This window comes from Haemaphysalis longicornis, unplaced genomic scaffold (assembly GCF_048455015.1).
Source record: "Haemaphysalis longicornis isolate Haplotype H1 unplaced genomic scaffold, Haemaphysalis longicornis Haplotype H1 scaffold_8, whole genome shotgun sequence".
NCBI lineage: Eukaryota > Metazoa > Arthropoda > Arachnida > Ixodida > Ixodidae > Haemaphysalis > Haemaphysalis longicornis.
This window is the reverse complement of record NW_027526445.1, coordinates 25,608,401-25,617,667: the sequence shown is the minus strand read 5'-3', so window position 1 is coordinate 25,617,667 and position 9,267 is coordinate 25,608,401.

Below are 9,267 nucleotides of genomic sequence, written 5' to 3'. Positions count from 1 at the left end.
CCCGCCCGCATCTTCCCACGGGGGGAACTCGAGTAAATGCGTCGCATAGGGGTGATTGTAATGCGTGAACGTTGCGTAATTGGGTAGTTTGTGGTTACCGTTCCGATGTGGGGAGGGTTTCGTCTGTATTATTCTTATTTAATGTTTCGTGATTTTGGGACACAGGAAGGACAGGTGAAGGTGTTGTGGTCATTATTATTTCTTTTATTCGTTGGTGCTGTGGAGAGAACGACTGCTTTATGGTCGCTAAAGTGGACTGTCAAGGGATCTTTGAGCAGCGGTCGTCCGTTGGAGTAACTGGTGAAGACGAGGTCGATGCAACTGCCGTGGATGGTGGTGGGTTGCTTGTTGTTGTTGTTGTTGTTGTTGTTGTTGGAGGTGGTGGAGATGCAGTGTAGGCCGTGGCGGGTCCCCATGTACTCGACCAACCACTCGTCCTTGCGTATGTTAACGACGGAGCTCCGTGGTGGGACACGAGTAACGTGGATCGAGCATCAACCAAGGATCGCAGTTGACTGAATTCTGAGCGCGCCCTCCGCCGCTTATATACACAGCGCGCGCAGTAGAGGGGGAGGAGTACAGGAGAGAGACGCGCGTGCGCACACTTCCGTACACAAGCGCGCGACCTTTCCACGCCCCCCCCCCCCCCCCGCGCCGTTATCACGCAGCTGGCACGCCGCTAGCACGCCGTTATCACGTGTACACTTGCCGCTGTTGCTGCTGAGCGCGACGGAGCGCACGGGGTAACTACTGCGGATGCGCGCACACACGAGCGCTCCCTGCCGCACCGCTGCAGCTATTGTTGAGAGCGACAAGGCGCACGGGGTAGCTACGGCGCAGGCGCGCGCAGACGCGCTCCTCCCGCACCGCCGCAGCTGTTGCTGAGAGCGAGGAGGGTATGGGATAGCTACGGCGCATGCGCGCACAGACGCGCTCCCCCGCACCGCCGCAGCTGTTGCTGAGAACGAGGAGGGTACGGGGAAGAGACGCGCACCTGCGGAGTGAGCGTGTGGACGGCGCCGCCATCAACGACGGAGGACCAGGCGAGCCTAAGAAATGCTCCGCATTTAAAACACAAACTACAGGCGCATCTGCTATGCCAAGATAACTCGAAATTACATGTTGAAGTACACAAGTTCTTTCTGATACAGAGCTACGGAAGGGGTGTTCACGCATTCTTCGCCACGCTGGGCGATCTGCCACGCCTCGTAGATTTCGCGTGAGCGTGTGTCGCGGAACCTCTTGAGTATCTTAGTGTTTTCCAAACGCGGGGAGCACTTACAGGCCTTGCAGGCCTTGCAGTGAGTTGCCAAGTTGCTTCCTGTGCCGGTTTTAAGGGAGTACGCATGCTCCCTTAGGCGCTCGTTCAGGCAACGCCCGGTCTGCCCCACATACACAGGACCACATGCTAGGGGCACCTCGTACACGACGCTGTCGCGGCAAGTCACGAAGCGCTTCGCGTGCTTTGTCATGCATCGCACATTTGTGCGCCCTGGCGAGTTCACCTTAGCACACAAACTTCCGAGTTTTCTCGGGGCCGAGAACACTGTCCGCACACATGCTTTTTCAGCGACCCTTTTGATCCGGTGGGATACCTTGTGGATGTACGGTATGACGCTTAGGGGCTTTTTCCGCTTGTCTTGTTGGGTCTCGTGGGTCGAGCGGACTTTCTTCAGGAGCGCTTCAGCAATTCCAAGGACCAAGGCCTGTGGGTAGCCTGCCGACCGCAACCGCTCCACGTGCGTGTCCAGGCTACACTCTTTTTTTTTTTTTTTTTTTTTTTAATTGCGAAAGTTTGCTCTGCAGCATAAAACGGTGGAGGCGAGTGTGTTTAAATGTACATAAACAGGAAGTTTTCACTAAGAAAGTCTAAAAGGCTCTGGTGATACGGCCCAAAGAGCCAGCGTCTGTAGTCGGGAGGTCGGCCTGGGTTGAGTCCCACACTATGTAGTACTTGCTGTCGGGAACGTTGGAGGCCACGGCAAGTCCACAGAAGATGGTGAATGTCTGCGGTCGATGCCGACGTGGTGCAAAATGGGCATGTCCGGCCAAACGGAGCCCGTCGATCCGGGGGCCAGGTGTGGGTGACAGCTGGTGTAAGAGCAGCCCCGACGCGAATCCTTCGTAGCGCCACCTCCTCACGGCGGGTGAGCCCACCAGGGAGGTTTGATCCACACGGTGGAATAAGTGCGCGTGTGGAGCGCCGAAGGTCTTCTTTGTCGGTGGCCAGCTTTGACATTGCGTCAACTGGAAATAAGGGCAGTGGATGCGTCGTTGGAGGTATACGGGTCGCCGCATCCGCCTGTTGCTGTCCAGGGGTCGATGTCCTCTGGGCCCAAGTAATCTTCACTCTGAAACTTAGGGCCGCAGCCTTCGCGTGGATGGTTTGAGACATGGGCACTTGATGAAGTACTTTCCGGAGGTCTCGGACTGCTTGCATTGAATCTGTAAAGATGTTGACAGGTTGCGATTGGTCTGGCCTCAGCAACTCTATAGTCGTCAAGGCGTCGAAAATCGCCTTGAGCTCAGCAAGTGTTGACGGGGGCCTCTGAGGGGCGTAGTAATGGCAGGTTTGACAAAACTGCATGGCTGGGTTTACGACGGCTGTGGTAATAAGGCTTCCTGAAATACTGGCGTCGACGTAAAACGTATCTTGGCCAGCACTGGATGAGAGTTGCGGCGCAACACGGCTTGACCGACCCAGAGGCTTGCAGTCAGTAATTAATATTCGGGTCCAAGGAGCGGGTTCTGGAGAGGGATCTGGCGGCGTGTTAGTTTGGAGGCCCATATACCACCTTAAAGCAGCCACAGATGTGTACACCTGCGCTTTAAGAGATCGTGCCTGTCGCCGCTGGTGAACCAACTCATCTATCGTGTTAAGGCCAGCTTCTTCCTGTAGTGTGGAGATGCGCGTTAAGCGAGGAAGGCAGGTAATAGTTCTCATGGCTTCTCTATTGATGGCCTCTAGACGATCCCATTCCGCCCTTGTCATGTACTGAAACTGAGCCTGGTACGTGATACGTGGCTGCAGGATTGCACGTACGAGAAGCCGAGCCATCTCTGTGCGAGCTCCTCCCGATTTCATGGAAATCCGGCGAACTAGATGTAGCAGTTGAAGGGCGCGCCGGCGAGCTTCCCGGAGCCATGGCGTAGCTGAGCCGGAGGCCGCAACGTCCAGGCCAAGGATGCGGTGACAAGTAACTTTCATCACTGGCTCGCCATCAAGATTTAGTAAAATGGGTCGGTTTTGCAGTTTTTGTCGAGCCCTTCGATTGGCGACGATAAGTAACACTGTCTTATCTCGGGATAGCATGAGTCCCACGCGTTTGCACCACGTGTCAACCATATTTAAAGTACTCTGAAGAGCGTGTTCTTGATCCGCAATGTCTGGAAGTGTCGACCAGAGCGTGATATCATCCGCATAGATGAGGCATTTTAGATCTTTCAATGCCCCTACTGTCCAAGCGAGCGGGAGAAGGGCAAGGTTGAACAGTATGGGTGCCAGGACCGATCCTTGTGGTACCCCGCGGCATGTTGAAAAGGAGCCAACCGCCTGTCCTGAGACTCTAATTGAAAATGTGCGGTGTGTTAAAAACGACTCTATAAAGGACACCACAGGCGCCGGGCACCCAAGCCAACGCAGTATCTGTAGGATTGCTTGATGGCTCACATTGTCGTACGCTTTCTTCACATGTAGGGCAAGAACAGAACGAATACGACAAGAGCGTCCTCCTATGAGTACGGAAGTAGAGAACGCTTCAAGGCCGTCCTCTGCGCCGATGTGGGGCCGAAAGCCGATCTGAGAGGGATGGTACCAACCCATGCCCTCAAGCCACCATGTGAGCCTTGATGCTAGCATACGCTCAGCCAGCTTGCATAAGGTACATGTCAGAGCAATCGGCCGTAGATTGCTGAGTCTATCCGGTGGTTTTCCTGCTTTCGGGACGCCTATGATTTCTGCGTGCTTCCAGAAAGTGGGTACGCATCCAGAGGCCCAAGCTTCGTTTATAGTGGTCAGTATGACCTGGAGATACTTCTCTGTGCAGTTCTTATACACTTCGTACTGTATGCCATCGGGGCCCGGTGCCTTATGTGTTCCTGCTGAGTCGATGGCTGCCAATAATTCCGCCATGGTGAAGGGGGAAACAAGACCAGCTGCCTCTTCCATGGTAAGGGGTCGGCCTGCCTCAGGGGGAAGGGGTGAAGGTCCCCCAAAGGAAGGAGGAGGCGTGTCATAATTGGGGAAAAAAGCCTTCATTGCCTCATCCGCAAATTCTTGCAAGGAGAGACCCGATGCTAGGTAAGCATTGTCCAAGGGGTTCTGCGGCTTGCGGCCTCGTTCCATTGCCTGAAACGTGCGCCATATCGAGGCTGTGTTTGTTGAGGGACCGAGGGAAGCACACCAATCCATCCAGCGAGCCCTGGAAAGACGTCGTTCATGTCTTCGCGCTTGGGCTGTCAGGTGATTAAGGTGGATCTTGGCACTCTCAGATGACGGTTGGCGGGCCGCAGTCAGTTCCGCGCGACGGCGGGCGGCCCACAATCGGAGCAGATGAAGGTCAGGCGTAGGTCGGGCTTCATCTACCCAAGAGATGTGCGTTGATGCGTGCAGTGCGCTTTGTAATATAGAAATTGGGTCATCAGTCTCTTGTTCGAGGGGGGAGAGCTGTGATCTGAACTCATCCCAATCGATGACCCGGCAGCGTCGACGAAGTCGCGGCACCGGTCCTGCAGCAAGCCTAATATAAATGGGATGGTGATCACTCGCCCAGCAGTCGAGCTCCAAGTGCCATGAGGGCGCACCGTGCCCAAGCCACCAAGTCAGGTCCGGAGAGTAAGACGGTGTGCGAGGGTGTGTTTGCCGACGAGTGGGGCTGAGAACATCATTTAGGAGTTGAAAGTTCGCCCCCCTAAATGTGTCTTCAACCAGCTGACCTCTAGAGCTGTTCCTCGGGTAGCCCCAGGATCCATGCGGGGCATTAAAGTCTCCACACACCAGAATCGGGACTCCTGGGAAGTTGCGGCGGAGATGTGAAAGCCAGCCTAACCGAATGCGACTGGCATGACCACTGCTCGGTCGAGCGTAATAAGATACGAGAATCACCTCTGAGTGGGATAGGCGAACTCGCACAGCTACCACCTCTTGCCAAGCGGTGCACCACGCGGGAAGAGGGACCTGGGCTTGTGGCAAGTGGGAACGTACGTATACAATTGCTTTGCCTGGGGGGATGTCCGGACGTACACCCCGGCGGTCCCGTATGCTTGGCGACGTATGTACATTGAACTCCGATATTTGCGGAGCGCAGTTTGTTTCTTGTAGCAGGAGGGCCCATGCAGATAATTGGCCAATGCGCATGCGGTATTTCAGTTCACCGAGCTTACCCGTTAAGCCCCTACAGTTCCACTGGAGAACACAAGACAGGTGTGTAGGCCCTGTGGTGCTAGTCATCGCGAGAGATGAGCCGCGAGCACCGAAGCCAAATGCTGTAGCTGCTTCGACACGAACATCAGGAGCTGCTGTGGTGTCATCGGCGTCTCCCTTGTGTGCACCGGGAAGGACGGTGGTGTGGCAGGTGAGGTCGTGAAAGACGAATGTGGGGCAGGTGGAGTTGGTAAGCGCTGCTGGTTGTGTCGCTGAGACAGTATGACACGTCTTCTCCGGATGCGCTGAATTTCGGCCTCCAGTGTTGCCAGGCGTTGATCTAACGCGTCCAGTGTTTCAGTCTCTTCGGTCAGGGTCGCGTCCATACGGGTGCGTGAAGGGCGACTCTTACTACGAGTGACTTCACTGTAACTCGGTTTGAACTGTGGGTCAGGTTCCTCAATTTCATACGATTGTTCTTCTGTAATGTCGGTCGACAGTGCTGCGTAACGATTTGATACTTCAATTATGGTGACATTCTGTTGGTGACGTGAAGTAGCAAGTTGTAGTGTCTGGCGTTGTCGCATCTGCTCTGTTGCCTTCCGCTTGGTGGGGCACAGTGGAGAGGTAATCTGATGATCGTTGGTCTTGCAAAGTCCACATGTGAACTGCGATGTCGTCGTCTCCGCCCCTTCTGCAGCAGTGTATGGGCATGAAGCCTTCATATGTCCGGGGCGGAGGCATTTGTAATAGTACACTGCAGATGGACGGTACTGGCGAACGTGAAGGACGCATCCATAGTAGTACATGCGAGGCGGTGAATCGGAGGGTCCACTTAGTGTTACAAGACAAGAGCGCCCTTTCCCAAGGTAACGGGCAGCAACCACGCGGTGCGTAGAGCACTTCAGGTCTTGTAAAAGGGTGGCCGGGTCTTCTCCAGCATCCACGCCAGAAACAACGTACCGTCGAAGGTCTGTGCCTGAAGAGAGGTAGGCCTGCACCGGTACAGTCAGATCTTTAGAGACCTCAATGGTTTGCAGAGATTGTAGAAGGCTGACATCTTCCATACTGTGCACCCAGACGGAAATGGTGTTCGTGGGGCGGTGTAGGGCAAATCCCTTGAATTCACTTACATGAAGGTATGCGTCCAAGGTACGCTGAATGATGCGATTTGGGAGCCTGGACATGTCGAAGTTGCACTTGGGCTTGATTATCATCTTGTATGATGACTGGGATGACATGGACTCCGGCGGACGAGGATTGGTACGAGGTCGTTTCCCCCCCGGTGAGACGGCGATGTTTTTGCCATCCTGAGATGGAGGGTCTGGTAGCCTTTTGGAAGCGGTTGACGTCCCAGGCTCTGACGGTGACCGTGGTGTCTGTACTGTTACTTCCATCGGGCAATGATCAGGAGGCGGCACAGTCATCACCTGGGGCGCCGAGGTTAGCCGCTGTTCGGAGGACTGCGCCATAGTGTCCATCTGATCACTTCCAAGTAGTGGAGAGGTGACTTGTGCAGGCACTGCAGTTGACATATCAATTGTTGGCAGCGACGTAGCTGCTGTTGATGCTGCGCCGGCTTCCATCTTCGCCCGATGCTGGGCACGGAGGCGGTCGCGGCGGCCGAAGCCTAACCGCCGTGCACTTGGCAAGATGCTCACTGGAGAGGCCGGGGGGCGCCGCAGCGCCCTCCGAACGTGAAGCTTAGGTGCCAGATGGTTGCTTGTAAATCTCGGAGCAATGAGAGTTCGTTAAAACTCGTGAAGAACGAGAAAATCACCAGAGTGGGGTAGGGCCCGCCTATTCCGATTCGTCTTCTTCGTCTTCTTACCCAGGCTACACTCCATTCCGTGAGGACACGACCGAATCAAAGCGTTCAACAGTGCGGAGTGGGCGATTCCACGCTTTGTAAGCTTGGAATGGGCCGAGGAATAAGGCAGCACCCCTTTTTTGCTTCTAGGGGCGTACCTCCAGCATATGTGACGAAATTGGCACGACAGTATTAGGTCAAGAAAACACACAGAGCCTTCTTCGGGAACCTCCTCGGTGAGCTCCAGGGGTTTGAGGGCGGACACAAACACACTAAAAAGATCATCCACGCGCTCGGACGTAGTATCTGGCGCAGCCTCAAAAAGGACAAGGAAATCGTCCACGTAGCGGAAGACTTGCACCACACCCAAGTCACGTAGAGATGCCTAAAGTGTCCTGACAAACGCGGCGAGGAGCAGATCACTGAGGACCGGTGCCAAGGAGGAGCCAATGCAAACGCCGGTCTTTTGCAGGTGCAGTTGATCATTGTACTCCACAAACGTGGAGTCCAGGTAAAACACCAAGGCGTCCAGATACTTGTCTACGCTGATGCCGCACTCAGTCAGGTAAAACACCAAGGCGTCCAGGTACTTGTCCACGCTGATGCCGCACTCAGTCTGGAGTTCCAATGTGAAGTTCCAGACTGAGTGCGGCATCAGCGTGGACAAGTACCTGGACGCCTTGGTGTTTTACCTGGACTCCACGTTCGTGGACTACAATGATAAACTGTACTTGCAAAAGACCGGCGTTTGCATTGGCTCCTCCTTGGCACCGGTCCTCAGTGATCTGCTCCTCGCCGCGTTTGACAGGACACTTCAGGCATCTCTACGTGACTTGGGTGTGGTGCAAGTACTTTCCTTCCTTGTACTTTTTCCTTGTACGATTTCCTTGTACTTTTTGAGGCTGCGCCAGGTACTACGTCCGAGCGCGTGGATGATCTTTTTAGTGTGTTTGTGTCCGCCCTCAAACCCCTGGAGCTCATCAAGGAGGTTCCCGAAGAAGGCTCTATGCGTTTTCTTGACCTAACAATGTCCTGCCAATTTTGTCCCATATGCTGGAGGTACGCCCCTAGAAGCAAAAAAGGGGTGCTGCCATATTCCTCGGCCCATTCCAAGCTTACGAAGCGTGGAATCGCCCACTCCACACTGTTGAACGCTTTGGTTCGGTCGTGTCCTCACGGAATGGAGTGTAGCCTGGACACGCAAGTGGAGCGGTTGCGGTCGGCAGGCTACCCACAGGCCTTGGTCCTTGGAATTGCTGAAGCGCTCCTGAAGAAAGTCCGCTCGACCCACGAGACCCAACAAGACAAGCGGAAAAAGCCCCTAAGCGTCATACCGTACATCCACAAGGTATCCCACCGGATCAAAAGGGTTGCTGAAAAAGCATGTGTGCGGACAGTGTTCTCGGCCCCGAGAAAACTCGGAAGTTTGTGTGCTAAGGTGAACTCGCCAGGGCGCACAAATGTGCGATGCATGACAAAGCACGCGAAGCGCTTCGTGACTTGCCGCGACAGCGTCGTGTACGAGGTGCCCCTAGCATGTGGTCCTGTGTATGTGGGGCAGACCGGGCGTTGCCTGAACGAGCGCCTAAGGGAGCATGCGTACTCCCTTAAAAACGGCACAGGAAGCAACTTGGCAACTCACTGCAAGGCCTGCAAGGCCTGTAAGTGCTCCCCGCATTTGGAAGACACGAAGACACTCAACAGGTTCCGCGACACACGCGCACGCGAAATCTACGAGGCGTGGCAGATCGCCCAGCGTGGCGAAGAATGCGTGAGCACCCCTTCCGTAGCTCTGTATCAGAAAGAACTTGTGTACTTGAACATGTAATTTCGAGTTATCTTGGCATAGCAGATGCGCCTGTAGTTTGTTTGTGTTTTTCTTTTTCTTTTTCACGCATGTGACGTCATTGTATTCTTCCTTTATATTTCCGCAAGCAATAGAATATTGCTCAGTTGATAGTCAGCGCTAGTGTCTGTGTCTTTTTCTTCGCTGTCCTTGTTTACAGCGCTACCCGCCGCGGTAGCTCAGTGGCTAAGGCGTTGCGCTGCTGAGCACGAGGTCGCGGGTTCGATTCCCGGCCGTGGTAGCCGCTTT